The sequence below is a fragment of the Lethenteron reissneri genome, chromosome 27 (assembly GCF_015708825.2).
Source record: "Lethenteron reissneri isolate LAM-NWPU_2019-01 chromosome 27, ASM1570882v1, whole genome shotgun sequence".
NCBI lineage: Eukaryota > Metazoa > Chordata > Hyperoartia > Petromyzontiformes > Petromyzontidae > Lethenteron > Lethenteron reissneri.
This window is the reverse complement of record NC_083805.1, coordinates 17459064-17477484: the sequence shown is the minus strand read 5'-3', so window position 1 is coordinate 17477484 and position 18421 is coordinate 17459064. Positions and strand designations below refer to the sequence as shown.

The 18421-nt window shown below is 48.7% G+C and overlaps 1 long non-coding RNA gene across 1 annotated transcript; it reads right to left on the bottom strand.

Moving 5' to 3' along the window:
* Window positions 1-1128: 1128 nt before the first annotated feature.
* Window positions 1129-17907, bottom strand: LOC133348669 (uncharacterized). The gene is made up of 4 exons (XR_009755821.1): window positions 17814-17907; window positions 12179-12369; window positions 11236-11338; window positions 1129-1175 (listed from the first exon to the last, which is right to left on the bottom strand). It is a non-coding gene; the product is annotated as an uncharacterized LOC133348669 (long non-coding RNA).
* Between the last annotated feature and the right edge of the window lie 514 nt (window positions 17908-18421).

The following is an 18421-nucleotide window of genomic DNA, read 5'->3' as shown; positions in this document are numbered from 1 at the left end:
ATGGCTTAGACGATTAGGGTTAAAAGAATAAGGGGTTTAGAGAGTGAGGGTCTTGGTGGGTTAGGGCTTTAAGGGTAAAGGGGTTGAGGGTTAGGGGTATAGGAATTTAGAGGGTTAGGGGTTGAGATGGTTAGGGTTTTGGGGGTTTAGAGGTTAAGCTTTTAGAGGGCGAGGGGTTTAAAGATTAGGGTTGTAAGAGTAAAGGGGTTGAGAGGGTTAGCGGTTTAGATGGTTATGGGTTTAGATAGTTAGGGGTTTAGAGGGTTTTAATTGTTAGAGGTTTAGTGGTTAAGGTCTCTGTGCGAGTCCAACATGTTTGCATGAGTCTATGGTAAGATAAAAAGAGTTCAGTTTAATTTGTATATTTCGAAACAATTTGTTTACCTTTCCTGTGATGTTTTTGTATTGTATTTTTGTTGTTATTTTCTGACCCACCCGATTGGACGTCTGTGAAAACAGATCGTTATAGCTCATCAGATTCATCCAGTAGAAATAAATATTCAAATTCAAATTCTATTGACCTCTGTGCGAATTTATGGATTTCTGTGTGAGTTTTTGGGCCTTGAGTGTATGGATCTCTATGTGAGGCTATGGGTCTCTGTGCATGTCTATCGGTCTCTGTGAGTATGGGGTCGCTGTGTGAGTCTGAGTGTCTGTAGGATGGGTCTCTGTTGGAGTCTATGGGTTTCTGGGTATGGTTGTTTGTGCGAGTCTTACATGCACAAATTTAACTTAAAATGGCCATTGAGGGTTGCAGAATCCAAGTTGATTATTAAGTTCCCTGCAGTGCAAGCCAGCTCTCTAGTCGTGTCATCAAACAGCAGCCCCTTTAATTCTTTATAATAATAAAATAGACTAAGTCCAGGAAATCCACACTGAGTCACAGTCGGGTCCTGAATTGTTTTTTTACATTTTCGACGTATGAATGATGAGTTCTTACACAAGTGGGGGAAACCGGAGCACCTGGAGAAAACCCACGCATACGAGGGGCAGCACTTTAAACCGTGCAGGCAAAGATGGCGATTATCCCACTTTCTGTACTGCCTTCTCCTGGCCAGCCAGCCAGGAGAAGGCACCTCGATGCCCACGGAAAGGGGGTTTCACAACATTCACTGTGTGATCCACTCACCCTTGCTGCCTTCCACTGCTGGATTACAGGCTTGCAACACCACCGCCTGGCGAATAATAGTAATAATTAAAAGTTTTATAGCGCGCACAAGAACGACTCAGAGGTATGAGGAACCACAGCCGTGCAGGAAGGAAGCCACGTGGTGAGCCAGTACCAACAATTGTCCAAGCTCTGCGGTCCTCTATGGAGGCATTATGCGCTAATTAATGACGAGTGTTTATACCAGTGGGGGAAACCGGAGTACCCGGAGAAAACCCATGCGTGCGAGGGTGAAACACTCTATCCCTGTACAGGTGAAAATGGCGATTAGTCCACTTGCTCTACTGCCTTCTGGCGAGTCAGGTTATGGCACCTCGACGCCCACGGGAAGGTGATTTGCCAACATCATTGTGCGGTGATTCACCAACCCTCGCTACCTTCCAGAGTGCTGGATTAGAGACGTGCACTACCAACACCAGGCGAATGATAACAATAATAATAACTTTCTACTTATAACTTGATAACAATAGACGAAAAATAACAACAGGCAAATGAAACGACAGGCGAATGAGAACAGTAATTATTATTTCCACTTAGAACTTGATAACAATAATTATTTCTACTTTTAACGAAATAACAATTATTTCTTCTTATAACGTGATTACAACAATAATAACTATTTCTACTTTTAACTTGATAACAGGCGAATGATAAGCGGCAAATGATAAAAACAGGCAGCACATCTACGCCTCTACATAAGGAACGAAACAGGTGAATGTCTCCACAAATCTGGCTGTCGCCTGATGAAGCTAGTTGTAATTACTGGCGAAACGTCGTACTCAGATTGTAAATGTTGAGGCTTGACTCTCCAACACACCGTGTGCTGTACTAGTTACAAATTGGCATGTTCTGACAACCCTTACTAGTTGGCTGTGTCGGGTGGTGGTGGGTTTAAACGACACATTTAAATATTTACGCGATCTAACCCAAAAAAGAAACCTCTATTATGGATGATATTGGTCGCGAAAGTCTACGTGTTAAACAAACCCGAAGGAATCAGAGGAAAATCGACGTGACCACGAGAGAAGATGCAAACTCCAAATATACAGACATCAGGGTTGGGGTCAAACCTCTGAATTCCAATATACCAGTTTAACACGTCGGCTTTCGCGAGGGGGTTTGCATCTCGTCACTGTGGTGCCTCATTATCTGACTCACCCACCCACTAAACTACGAAAGCCACCCACACACTCACTCATCCACTCACCCTGCCACCCACTCAACCGCTAAATCACTTGCTCATGCACACACACAGCCACTCAAGAACATACCTGTGCACCCACCTACACACCCACTCATTAACTCAACGACCCACCCACCAACCCACTCACTCACTAACCCACTCACTCTAGACTCCACTCACCCACCCACTCACCTATTAACTCCCCCACTCACACACCCACCCAACCACCCACGCACTCAATCAATCACCCATCAACCACTCACCCACCCAATAAACGAAAACGGAACTATTTCTCATTGTACCAGCTAAGGCCCACAGAGCTATATAGATCTTTTTCAAAAGCGACCTTGTTACAAATTACAGGTAAACAAAGTGGCTTATCACATATACATTTATTGCAGCCAAATCCTCTGAATGCAAGTTTATTCTCAATGCAGAGGTAAAACCCCGAGGACCCGGAGAAAAATCCACGTGACCACAGGGAGAAGACGCAAACTCGAAATATACAGGCGGCAGGGTCGGGATCAATTCCATGACCTCCTGTATACTAGGCAAGGTAGTTAACATCTCACCACCGTGGTGCCCCATTCTCTGACTCACTCACCCACCCACTCGCACACTAACTTCCCCACTCAACCTCCTACACTAACTTACTCACCCACATACCAGCCACTCACCCAAACACCCACCCATTCACCTACTGACTCACACCACTTACTCAAATACCCATCCACTAACACAATGACCCAGCCACTGACTCGAACACCCACCAACTCACCCACCCAACCCCCATTCAATCACCCAACCACCAACCCACCCATTCACTCACTCACCCACGAAACAAAAACTAAACTGTTTTTATTTTACCAGGTAAGGCCCACAGGGCTATATAGATCTTTTTCAAAAGCGACCTTGTAACAAATGACAAGTTAACTAAGTGGCTTATCACATACACATGCATTGCAGCCAAATCCTCTGAATGCAAATTCATTCTCAATGCAGAGGGAAAACTCCGTTGACCTGGAACAAAAATCCACACGACCACGAGGAGAACAAGCACAATCAAATATACTTGCGACAGGGTCGGGATCGAATCGACAACCTCCTGTATACTAGGTGAGGAAGTTACCATCTCACCACCGTGGCACCCCATTCTCCGACTCACTCACTCACTCAAACACCCACCCATTCACCTATTCACGCACACCACTTACTCAAATACCCACCCTCTCACTCAATAACCCATCCACTCACTCATGAACCCAATGAAGCACTCACCCACTCACTCACCGACTCACTCACCCATGAAATCGCACACCCATCTTCTCAACCACTCAGCCAGCCACCCACTCAATCTCGTACCCACTAACTCTCTCACTTCCTCACCAACCTACCAACCTACCAACCCACCAGGGACGTGCGGTCAGGGGAGGCAGAGCCTCACCTGTCATACTCCAATGACAATAGTTGTTATGAAAAGTAAAAAAAAGAGAATAATAAAATAAAAATTAAGATTTTTCCACTGATCTGTGTTATAAATGTCATTTCTGTACGATTCCAATCATTTTTATAGTCAAAATCGCCAAATTTGCGGAGCTCCGCTGCAAATACAGCAAGAGACGAGAGGTGAGGCAGCGACGAGCTCAGCCTCCCCTGATTGCGCAACCCCTCATTAACTGGATGGAGCGCGGGCAATAAGCGCGTGCCTGTTACTATCACAGTATGTCACCAATGTAATGTTTGTAGACCCCTTCATTTCATGTCCTCGCCTTCCATACTCCAGGTAACTTATTTCACGTATGTGTATAAAGATATTTAGGCTCGCTGGTCTCGTCATGAAACTGCAATGAAAAAGCACCAGGGGAGGTAGCCATCACATTTGCCTCACTGAGGGGGATGCGTCTAACACGCCCCCCTCCGTGAGGCCACGTCCCCCTCAGTGTGTGAATCTGGCTCTGACACAAGCCAGTGCCTCCCCAGCCATTGACCTCACCACACGTCACTGCAACCCACCCACCTATCTACTCACTCAACCACCCACCCAGTCGATCATCCACCCACTAACACGCACCCACCCAACAACTCACTAACCCACCCAGCACTCACTCACCGAGCCAGTCAATCTCTAACCCACCAACTCACTTTTAAACTGACTCTCTCAACTACAACTCACCCAGTCACTAACCCACTCACTCAATTTATAACCCACCCACTACCCACATAACCTGCTACCCACAGACTCACTCATCCACAAACCCACTCACCCCCTCACTCATCCATCCACTCACATACTCACCCAGCCACTCACCTACTCACCCAGTCACATACACATCCAATCACCATGCCACCCACTCAATTTCTAACCCACCCACTCGCCCAACCACTCCCTCAGCAACTCACCCACTAACCACGTAATTATTCACCCACCCACCCATCACTCAACCACCCAATAATTCAACCACCAAAACATTCCACCACCCACTAACTCAACCACCCACTACCACCCACTAACTCAACCACCGAGCCACTCACACTCACCCACTCCCATCTTTTCAGAAATGACCTGGTTAAAAATTATAGGTCAACGAAGTGGCTTATGACATGTATTGCAGCCAAATCCTATAAATGCTTGTTGATTTTAAATGTGGAGGGAAATATACAGGTGTCAGGGTCGGGATCAAACCCACAACCTTCTGCATACCAGGCGAGGTAGTTAACATCTCGCCACCGTGGCGCCCCACTGTCTGACTCTCCCACCCACTAACCCACACACTCACCCACTCACTCAATCAACTACTGAGCCATTCATACACTGACCCACTCACTAAGCCACCCACTCAATCTCTAATTCACACTCATGCACCCAGCCACTCACTCACTCAGCGACTCACCTACGACGCAACACCCCATCCACTCACTCATCCACCCATGCACCCACCCACTCACGCACGCACCCACTCATCCACACAATAAACGAATATTTAATTGTTTTTCATTTTACTGGGTAAGGCCCTGAGCTATATATCTTTGTTGGAAGCCACCTCAGCACAAATGACAGTTCAATTAAGTGGCTTTTCACGTAGAAAGTTATTGCAACCAAATTATATAAATGCATGTTCAAATGTGGAGGGACAACCTGGAGAAAATTCCACGCGACCACGGGGAGAACATAGAAACTCCAAATATACAAGCGGAAGGGCTGGGATAAAATCCACAACCTCCTGTATACTAGGCGAGGTAGTTAACATCTCGACACCATGGTGCCTCATTCTCCGACTCACCCACCCACTAACACACGAACTCACCTCCCATATTCACACACCCATCTACCCAAAAACTCAACCACCCACACATGCACCCAACAATCCACTCACCCACCCACTCACTTATTCACCCACCCACTAAACTATGCACCTATTCACTCACCTATTCATCCACCCACTCACACACCCATTAAGCAACCCACCCACTTACCCTGCCACCCACTCAATCTCTAACCGACTCACTCACCCAGCCACGCAATCTCGAACCCACCAATTCACTAATCCTCTCACCAACTCACCAACCCACCTCTCACCCACTCCCACACCCACTCACGCACTGACCCACCCACTCACTCACCTCAACCATTCACAAACCCACTCACCCACTCATTCACCCAACCACCCACCACCCACTCAATCTCTAAACCCATTCACCCACCCACCCACTCAGCCACCCACTAACTCACCCAATCAATCTCTAACCCACTCACCTACCCACCCACCCACTCACCCAGCCACACACCCAACCACTCGTCTATTCACTCCCAAACAACACACCCACTCACGTCACCCATGGCTTACCCTATCACCCATAATCTCTAACACACTCACTTACCTACTTCCTAGATCACTGACCCACACTCACAGACCCACCCAGTTAATCACCCACTCTATATGTAGTCCTTACCTCTTCTGGTAATGTGAGATATTATTTTACCAGGTAAGGCCCACTGAGCTATAAAGATTGTTTTCAGAAGCATCCTCGCCACAAATGATAGTTCAACAAAGTCGCTGTATACATTTATTGCACCCAATTCCTCTTATTACATGTTTCTAAATGTGGAGTGAAATATAAAGGCGTCAGGGTCGGGATCGAACCCACAACATTCTGTATAGTAGGCGAGGTAGTTAACATCTTGCCACCGTGGCGCTCAATTCTTTGACTCACCCACCGACTCACAAACCCACTCACCCTGCCACGCACTCAATTTCTAACCCACTCACTAAACCACTCATCCACGCACCCACCTGCACATGCACTCACTAACTCACTCACCCAACAACCCACCCATTAACTCACCCACCCACTCCCTGACCAACTCACGCACCAACCGACCCACTCACACTGTGACCTACTCCATATCTAACCCAACAACTCACTCACCCAGCCCCTCACCTACCAACCTAACCACCCACCAACTCACTCACCCACCTACGCACTCAACCACCCACTCACCCAACTGTAAACTAATTTTTTTTTTACAAGGCAAGGCCCACAGAGCTATATAGATCTTATTCAGAAGCAACGTGGCCACAAAAAACCCAGAGGTCTCGGAGAAAAATCCATGAACCACGAGGAGAACATGCAAACTCAAAATATACAGGCATCAAGATCGAGACCGAATCCATAACCTCCTGTACAAAAGGTAAGGTAGTTAACATCTCGCCACCATGGGGCTCCACTCTGACTCGCAGCCACCCACTCACCTACCCATTCAGCCACATACCCATTCAGCCACATACCCATTCAGCCACATACCCATTCAGCCACATACCCATTCAGCCACATACCCATTCAGCCACATACCCATTCAGCCACATACCCATTCAGCCACATACCCATTCAGCCACATACCCATTCAGCCACATACCCATTCAGCCACATACCCACTCAGCCACATACCCATTCAGCCACATACCCATTCAGCCACATACCCATTCAGCCACATACCCATTCAGCCACATACCCACTCAGCCACATACCCATTCAGCCACATACCCATTCAGCCACATACCCATTCAGCCACATACCCACTCAAAGACCCACACACCTTGCTAACCACTTACCTACGCACCCACCTACACACCCACTCACTGACTCACTCACTCAACAATTCATTCACCCATCCACTCACCATTTCACTCCCCCAATCATACACCCACCCATCCACCCACTCTATCTCTAACTCACACACTCACCAGACAACCCACTCACCCAGCCACTTACCTACTCACCTACTCACCCTGCCACCTACTCGACCTGCAACAGACCTACCGACCCAACGAGCCACCTACCCCCTAAACTAAACTACTTTTTATTTCACCAGGTAAGGCCCATTGAGCTATATAGATCCTTTTCAGAATAGACCTGTGAACAAATTATAGATAAACGAAGTGGCTTATCACATAGACATTTATTGCAGCCAAATCCTCTAAACGCATGTTGATTCTAAATGCAGAGGGGAAAACCCGGAGGACCTGCAGCAAAATCCACGCGACCATGTGTAGAACATGCAAACTCCAAATATACAGGCGACAGGGTCAGGATCGAATCCACAATCTCCTGTATACCAGGCGAGGCAGTGCACGTCTCACCACCTTGGTGCCTCACTCTCTGACTCACCCATCCAATCACTCACACGCTAACGTACCCACTCAACCTCCCACATCAACTCACCCACCCACTCGCTGACCCCACTCAGTCAACAACTCACCCACCCACACAACCACTCACTCCGTTAACCACTTTCTCACCCACCCACTCACCCTACGACCACTCACCAAGCTACACACTCACCTACCAACACACCCATTCACTCACTTGCTCACCCACCCACTTACTCACCCAACCACTAACTGACCAACTCACCCACCCACAAACTCACGAACAAAAAACACACCCACTCAACCCATCGCTCACCCAACCCCTCACTCACCCACTTACTGAATCACCCACCCACGCACTCACTGACCCACCAACTCACTTCACCCACCCAATACTCCCTCACCGAGCCACTCAATCTCTAACCCACCCACTCACCCAACCACCCACTCACCCAACTACCCACTCAATCTCGAAACCACACACAAACCCTGCTACTGACTCAATCTCTTAACCAAAGCTCACAAACCCACCCATCCACTCACTCACCCAGTGACTAACCCACTCACTCGATTTCTAACCCATACATTCACGCACTACCCACCTAACCTCCTACCCACACACACTCACCCACCCACACACACATCCATGCACCCACACACTCACCCACTCACTCAACCATCCACTCACTAACTCACCCAGCCGTGCACCTACTCACTCACCCACTTTCAGATCCATTCACCCTGCCACCTACTCAATTTATAACCCACCTACTCACCCACCCACCCAGCCAACCACCCGCCTACTCCCTCAGCCACTCAGCCACTCAGCCACTCACCCACTACCACCGTAATTACTGACCCACCCACTAATTTAATCACCTACTAACGTAATCACCCACAAACTCAACCACTGAGTTACTCGAACTTACCCACTCACCAAGCCACCCACTAAATCTCAAACCCACACTGATGCACTCACCCACCCGCCCACTCACCAACACCCTTAACTAAAAAAAATAAAAAATTTCCCCAGGTAAGGCCCACTGAGCTATATAGATTGTTTTGAGAAGCATGGTTTGGATCGAACCTACGAACTTAAAAATACCAGGCAAGATAGTTATCAATTTGCCAACATGGCACTCCACTCTCTGACTCTCCCACCCACGATAACACACAATCAAACACCCACCCACAAACTAAACCATCCATTCATTCAACCACCGAGCCAAGCACACACTCACCCACTCACCAAGCCACCCACTCAATCTATAGCCCACACTCACTCACCCAGCCACTGACCTACTACCCATCAAACTATTCTTAGGTTTTTTCGGTAAAGTCACGTGGGTAAAAAAATGTAAATTAATAAAAGTAAAATAAAACACCCATCAAACATCGCACTCACTCATCCACTCACCCACCCAGCCACTCCTCTGCACACTAAATGAAAATTACGCTTTTTTATTTTACCAGGTAAGGCACTCGGCTATATAGATATTTTTCAAAAACCATTTGACCACAAATATTCAACTCAATTAGGTGGCTTTTGACGTATAAAGTTATAGCAGCCAAATTCTATAATTGCATGTTTTTAAATGTGGAGGGAGAACCCGGAGCACCTGGAGAAAATTCCACGCGACCATGGGGAGAACATGCAAATATACAGGTGTCAGGGTCGGGATCGACCTCACGACCTCCTGTATAAAAGGCGAGGTAGTTAACAGCTCGCCACCACGGCACTCCACCCACTCACCCATTCAAAACCACCCACCAACCCACTCACAAACCCACTCACCCTGCCACCCACTCAATCTCTAATCCACTCACTCAACAATTTACTCACCCACTCACCTACTCAACTAATCACACCCCCACTCACACACCCACCCATTCACCCACTCAATCTCTAACCTACCCACCAAATCACTCAATAACCCACCTACCCACTCACCCACCCAATAAACTAAATTAAACAATATTTTTTTAATTTTACCAGAAAAGGTTCAGATCAGAGGTACGGGTACCCGTTCCCTACCCGTACCCTACCCGAAATGAGTGACAAACGGTTACTCACCAGTGACTCACGGCCTATCTGTACCCGTACCCGGCCGCCCAGGGTCGCAAACGGCTACCCGTACCGTACCCGGCTGGGTACGGGTAGCCGGGTATCGGGTAGGGTACGGGTATCGGGTACCCGGTTGCGACCTCTGGTTCAGATAACTAAATTAATATTTTTCAGAAGTGACCTGGTTACAAATGATAGGATAACGAAGTGGATTATCATGGAGACATTTATTGCAGCCACATCCTCTAAATGCATGTTGATTTTAAATATGGAGAGAAAACCTGGAGGACCCGGAGAAAAATCCACACGACCACAGGGAGAACATGCCAACTCCAAATATACAGGTGGAAGGGATGGGATCGAATACACAAAATCCTGTATACTAGGCGAGGTAGTTAACATGTCGCCACCGTGGTGCCTCACTCTTTGATTCACCCACGCACCCAATCACACACTAACAACTCACCTGCTCAACCTTCGATATTCACTCACCCACCCACTAACTGACTCACCCACCCACTCACCCAACAATCTACTCACCCGCCCACTAACCTATTCACTCAACCCCTCACTCACCCACTCCCCCACACAATATCGCACTGACCTACCCACGCACTCACTCACACAGTCACTCACTAATTCACCCACCCACCACCCACTCACCTATTCACCCACCTACTCAACCATCCACCCACTCATGCTCCCATACACTCACTTACTTATCCAGGCACTCACCTACTCACCCACCGACTGAATCACCCATTAAGCCACTCACCCACTCACCCTCCCAATCACCTAGTTACCCACCCACTCAATCTCTAACCCACCAATTTTCTCATCCACTCACCAACCCACCTCTCACCCACTCCCTCATCTAATCAATCACTTCAAACCATTCACTCACCCACCCACCCACTAATTCACACAATCACCCACCACCCACTCAATCTCTAACCCACACCCACCTACTCACTCACCCAACGACTCACTCAACAATCCACTCCTCCACACACGCATCTATTCACTCACATTCAACACACCCACTTCTCTAACACACTCACTCACCTACTCCCTCAACCACTGACCCACCCACTCACCCACCGACTCACCCACCGACTCATCCACTAACTCACTCACAGACCCACTCAGTTAATCACTGTGTAGTCCTCACCTCTTCCAGTATTGTGAGATATTCTTCCTCCCAGCGGTATCTTCACGACAACGCCCTGGGGGGTGGGCAAGCCTCTCAACGAGTCGGGCGAGCGGGGCAACAGCTTGGTCATGTTGGGTTCATAGCGCAGTGCGGCACACGCATACACACAAGCAGACCACACACATATGAACACAATAACAACAGTGGGAGCCACTCACGCGATAGGGATGGGCCGCATGGTCCACTCCAGCTCGATGTACGGCTTGCCCGGATACAATGTTAACTACCTCGTCTGGTATACAGGAGGTTGTCGGTTAGATCCCAACCCTGACACCTGTATATTTGGAGTTTGCATGTTCTCTCCGTGGTCAAGTGGATTTTTATTCTGGTCCTCTGGATTTTCCCTACACATTTAGAAACAGGCGTTTAGAGTAGTTGGCTGCTATAAATTTCCACATAAGGCACGTTGTTGACCTATCATTTGTGGCCAGGTCACTTCTAAAAAAAGAGTTATGTTACTCAGTAAGATGGTTGAGACACAGGTGATGAGCCTGTGTGTAAGGGGTTGAGTGAGTGGTTGAGTGAGTGATTTATGGAGCGATTGGTTCAGAGAGCGAGTGGGTGGTTGAGTGAGTGAGTGAGTGGTTCAGTGAATTAGTGAGTGGTTGAGTGAATTAGTGAGTGGTTGAATGAGTATTTGAATGAGTGAGTGTTTGAACCAATGAGTGAGTGTTTGAGCGCATGAGTGTGTGGTTGAGTGAGTGGTTGAGTTAATGACTGAGTGAGTGATTGATTGAGTGGTTGAGTAAGTAGATGGTTGAGTGAATGGTTGAGTGAGTGGTTGAGTGAGTGGTTGAGTGAGTGAGTAGTTGAGTGAGTAGTTTAAGTTAGTGGATGAGTGAGTGAGTGGTTGTATGAGTGGCTGAGTGAGTGAGTGGATGAGTGAGTGGCTGGCGCGCACCTTGGCTGCGTTGTCCAGAGTGTCCCGCTGGTGCCGCCCCACTGTGTTGCTGCACTCCGCCAGGGTGAGAGTGGCGGTGCCGCGCCCGCAGCTGCTCCAGCGACTACGCCATCTTGCCCAGCCCCTCCTGGCGAGCACACAGCATGCCCTGGAGCTCCCATCACATGGTGCTGGCAATCTGAGACACCCGCCTGTAGCACACACACAGAAGAAGAGATACGGGAATGGATTAGGGCGACCCGGGTGACGAGTTCACTACTTCGCCCGGTATACAGGAGGTTGTAGGTTTGATCCAAACCCTGATGCTTACATATTCAATTCTGCTCGTCCAGGCGGGGAGAATCCAATCACATTTATTCGATGCGATGTTTCTCATGGGATATAATAAGCGACAACATTTGGACCCCAAACCAAGAGGATTCTGGGATGTTTGTGGTTTTTTGGCAATAACTCTGGAAAGAAATGTCGCAGACCCATCAAGGTGGGACTCGTCCAGCGACATAATGGTTGAGTGACTGGTTGAATGAATTCGGGAACGGTTGAATGAGTGAGTGGTTGAGTGAGTGGTTCAGTCAGTTAGTGGTTGAGGGAGTGAGTGGCTGAGTGAGCGAGTGGTTGAGTGATTGAGATAGAGTGACTGAGCGGCTGAGCGGTTAAGTTAGTGAGTTGTTGAGTGAGTGTGGCTGATTGAGTGAATTGTTGAGTGAGTTAAAGAGTGATGGTTGAGTGGTTGAGTAAGTGATTAAGTGAGTGAGTGGTTGAGTGAGTAAGTAGCTTCGTGAGTAAGTAGCTTCGTGAGTGCGCGGCTGAGTGGTTGAGTGTGTGGCTGAGTGAGTGGCTAATGAGTGAGTGGCTGAGTGAAAGGGTGAGTGGCTGAGTGAAGGAGTGAGTGGCTGAGTGAGTGAGAAAGTAATTGGTTGAGTGGTTGAGTAAGTCATTAAGTGAGTGAGTGGTTGCTCTAGTGAGTGGTTAAGTGAATGGTTAAGTGAGTGGTTAAGTCAGTGGTTAAGTGAGTCCCCAAGCCGAGAGGATTCTGGTGAGTCGTTGAGTGAGTGGTTTGGTGAGGGGTTGAGTGAAAGGTTGAGTGAGGGGTTGAGTGAGTGAGTGGTAGAGTTAGTCGTTGAGCGAGTGGTTGGGTGAGTGGTTGCGTGAGCGAGTGCTTGAGTGAGCAAGTGAGTGGTTGAGTGAGCAAGCGAGTGGTTGAGTGAGTGAATGGTTGAGTGAGCGAGCGGTTGAATGAGTGAGTGGTTTAGTGAGCGAGTGGTTGAGTGACTGAGTGAGTGGGTGGCTGAGTGAGTGGCTGAGTGAGTGAATGGTTGAGTGAGTGAGAGCGTGATGGTTGAGTGATTGAGTGAGTGGGTGGTTGAATGATTGGTTGAGTGGTTGAGTTAATAATTGAGTGAGTGGTTGAGTGAGTGAATATCTGAGTGAGTGAGCGGCTGAGTAGTTGAGTGAGTCGTTGAGTGAGTGTGTGGCTGAGTGAGTTTGTGGCTGAGTGAGTGAATGGCTGAATGAATCACAGCTATGATAAAAATGGACATCAGCATATAAGTGGTCTTGTATTCACTCAGTAAATGAAGTTTAATATAAAATTGTACACTCACAGGATCGAAATAAAGATGACATTGCATATCGGAGTAAACCGAGTCGCGGCTATGATGAAATTTTGCATTAGCATAACATTGATTTATTAGCATACAAAATGACTTTTTGCAGAGCGATTTAATACAAAAGTCTGATAGACTACATGCATTTTTTTTAAAATAAAAAGTACATACAAACCAGGCATCAATACCGTTGCTTTGTATGATCTGTGAAACGCAGAAATTTTCAGATAAAATCGGACATTTTGAGCTTGCTGCTGTATCGACTGAGTGGAATCAATACAATTAGTATCGATTCACAATCAGCAAAGACCATATATGGGAAAATCTCTGATCGGTGATTTTGATTGCATCGTATTGCAGCGCCCCTTTGATGTTATAAAGCACTTGCCCCAACAGTCTGTTAAAGGCTATACGGGGATCTTTGTGTGCGAGTAGCTCACAGATCCTTGAGAGATCTGAACACTGTCCGATCATCAGCGAGCTCCTCCGGCAGGCGAGGCTGCGTTGGCGGTTGTCTGTGCATTAAGAGGTGTTAACTATCCCACGCAGAGAAGTCTGCTTACAGGACATAAGAGGTTCTTCACGTACCGTGCCCCGTGTCACCTGAATGTTAAATGGGGCTCCGGTAATTCAGTATCCACCGCCGAATCATCTTTCACCATCACCACGCGTCCATTAAGGCCAATGTGACGAGGCCATAGATAGACGCCGCGTTAAAACGGGGGGGGGGGGGGGGGGAGCAAGAAAAACGTCGTACTACGTGACATCACAACACCCTGCACACAGCCATAGTGGCTGATTATGGTGCGCATCATTTACGAATATGTGGTTTAAGTGGTTGAGAGTAGATTTTGGTGTAAATTGATCACGATGCTTTGCGTAGCCTGCATTTAAAATTTCATGCGTAGGTGCGAGAGCAGATATGAGTGGGTGAGTGCGTGAGTAAGCCGGTAAGTGAGTATGTGGGTGGATGGAGGGAGCTGGGCGGGCACGGCATTGGCTGGAGTGGAGGTGGACTGATGCGGTACGGGAGGATGTGGAGCTGAGTGGGCTTTGCCGACGACTGGTACCAGTGGTGTCGAGATCGGCCTCTGCGGGGAGGCTCGTGAAGGATGCTTCTACTTGGCAGTTGGCGACAATCGCCCTCCAACAACAACGGAGGAGTGACACTCACAACAACGAGCGGAACACCGGATGATAAATATGCAGCAATTTGGCACAGTACGGGGTACAGGTGGTGCTGCCAGTCATCTCAGTCAACCAACCCATGGCACCTGGGCCTGTTCCAGGACCTCCGGTCAGCCAGCCTTCGACACTTCACGTGACTTCAAAGTGCACCTGGCCTGGCACAGGCGCTGTGGTAACGTCATTGTCACTTATTGGCGAATGGTGACGGTTGATAATGCAGCGGTGGTTGTGAGAGATGACATTTTGGGGGGGGGCGCCAACCCTGACCAGCTGTGAACCTCACGTCGCCCGCAGCCACCAGTGGCCACAGGGAGTTCTGGATGGGTGCGAGGGGCTGGTAACCCCCCTCCACCTTCAACTAAATCACCACACATTCACGTGCGAGCACTTGGGTCTCTGTGAGTCGATGGATCTCTGTGTGGTGAGTCTATGGGTCTCTGTGATAGTCCGTGGGTCTCTGTGAGGTGAGTCTATGTGTCTCTGTGTGGTGAGTTTATGTGTCTCTGTTTTGTGAGTCTATAGGGCTCTGTGCGAGTCTGTTTGAGTCGGTGGTTCTCTGTGTGATGAGTCTATGCGTTTTTGTATAACTCTATGGGTATCTGTGGGGTGAGTCTATGAGTCTCTGTGGGGTGAGTCTATGCGTCTCTGTCTGATGAGTCTATGGGTCTCTGTGGTGAGTCTATGGGGCTCTGTGGTGAGTCCGTGTGTTTGTGTGGTGAGTCTATAGACCTCTGTGCGAGTCTGTGGGTGTGTTTGAGTCTGTGGTTCTGTGATGAGTCTATGCGCTTTTGTGTAGGTCTATGGGTCTCTGTGTGGTAATTAGATGGGTATGTGTGGCGAGTCTGTGGGTCTCTGTGCGAGTATGGTTACGATTGAGTCTATGGGTATCTGTCTGGTGAGTCTATGTGTCTCTCTGTGGTGAGTCTATGTCTCTGTTTGGTGAGTCTATAGGGCTCTGTGCGAGTCTGTGGATCTGTTTGAGTCTGTGGTTCTCTGTCTGATGAGTATATGGGTCTTTGTGGTGAGTCTATGGTTCTCTGTGCAAGTCTGAGGGTCTGTGCGTAGTGCGTGTATAGGTCTATGTGTGATGACTCTATGGGTCTCTATGTGATGGATATCTATGGTGCACATATCCTGGCACAAGCGCCGTGGTGTCGTCACCACTACTTAGTGGAGAATGCTCCTCCCACTACTCCTGCTTGTTGTTGTGCTCGGGAAGGAGAGATAAAACTAGATCTCAACGATTTTCATTTTACCAGGTAAGGTCCACTGAGATGAACATCTCTTTTATTACGCGCTTTTATTTAACTCACTCTGTCTGTTGTTGTTGTTGTATCCTCAAATCTTGCAACTCAATTTTAACCCACTTCCCAATGTGGTATCGACTGCAAACTTGGTATACTTATGTCATACTGATGACAAAACTACATTATATGAAAAAAAAGTATTTTTAAACATTCATTTTTATGTTATGTTTCGGCTTGGGTCTAATTGTCCACGCTCAACTGACGTTGGCTGTAAATCACCACGGCCCCTTACGTTATGGCAAGCATCGGGGCCACTTCCTGGAGTCGTGGTACATTTAATTTAATTAAAGCGTTTTAAAAAACAAAGTACTTTTAAATATTACTTATTCAGAAGCGACTTGCCACCAATAATAGCTCAACGAAGTGGCTCATCATCACGTGTAAATTATAGCAGCCAAATACTTTAAACGAATATTCATATTCTTGGTTCTTTCGGTAAAGTCACGTAAATAGAAAACCAAAAAAAAAAAGAGTAATAAATCGAATAAATTGCTTTTATTATTTTCAATTTATCTCATTTTTTTAACTTAAAAAATAGATTTGTTTTTGTTTTCTATTTACGTGACTTTACCGAAAGAACCAATTATATTAATTCCTGCCCTCACGAAAGTTTTAAGTCAAAACTTTAAACGAATGTATCTTAATGTGGAGAGAGAAACCGGAGGACCCGGAGAAAAATCCACGCGACCACAGGGAGAGACAGAGACACGCAAACTCCAAATATACAGCAGGCATCAGGGTCGGGATCGAACCTACAAACTCCTGTATACCAGGCGAGGTAGTTAGGGGGGAAAGCAGAGACAGCGAGAGGGAAGATAATTAGTCAAACTCACACTCAGTATTACTCACCAACCACGATACACTCACCATCACACTCACCATGATACTCACCATCATACTCACGCATTCACCATCATACTCACCATGATACTCACCATCATACTCACGCATTCACCATCATACTCACCATCATACTCACGCATTCACCATCATACTCACACACAAGCCAACACACATTAACAGTCGCCATTCACCACGACGTGGCGGTGACGTCACCACAATAACCCAGGTGCCATGGATTGACGGCTGTGCCAGGCTAAGTGCAGGAGGAGGTCACGGGCCAGACTCAGGTGCCATGGGCCGACTGCTCTGCCTGGCTCGGTACAAGAGGAGGGCTAGACCCTGGTGCTATGGGTTAACTCGTGTGCCACCACCTGCACAACCACCACAGTAACAACCACACAACTATAATCACAACAATAACCACGACCAACAACTGTAACCACAACTATAACTTAACCACAACTATAACTTAAGCACAACTATAATGTAACCACAACTATAATGTAACCACAACTATAATGTAACCACAACTATAATGTAACCACAACAGCAGCAGCAGCAGGGCCGAGCTCTGCTTGAAGCTGCGCCGCGAACTCCGCAGAACGTGACGTCTGTGGGCCAGGCGCCTCCTCTGTCTCCTCCCACCGCCGCCGCCACTGCTGATGTGGACACACCGCGCGAGGTTCTCACCTTCAGGCTGAGTCGACGTAGAGGAGGCCCAGCGAGCCGCCGCTTCAGAAGCTTCCGCTCGCCACTGACGGTGGCCGTGAGCGGGAATCCAAACAGCCGCTCGCCACCCACAATGCACTGCGCGCGCCGCCTCCACTCGGCCCCGACCCCAGCGGAAGTGGCAGCGGGGGGAGGGGGGGGGTGGGGCATGGGGGGTGAGGGGGAGGGCTGGGGGGGTGAGGGGGGTGGGGCATGGGGGGTGAGGGGTGGGGCAATGGGGGGTGAGGGGAGGGGCATGGGGGTGAGGGGGGAGGGGCATGGGGGGTGAGGGGGAGGGGCATGGGGGGGAGGGGGAGTGGGGCATGGGGGGGGAGGGGAGGGGGATGGGCAGGGGGGGGAGGGGCAGGGGGGGAGGGGGGGGGGGGTGAGGGGGAGGGGCATGAAGGGTGAGGGGGAGGCGCAGCATGGGGGGGGGAGGGGGGTGGGGCATGGGGGGGTGAGGGGCATGGGGGTGAGGGGGAGGGGCATGGGGGGGTGAGGGGGGAGGGGCATGGGGGTGAGGGGGTGGGGCATGGGGGGGTGAGGGGGAGGGGCATGGGGGGGAGGGGCATTGGGGGTGAGGGGGGAGG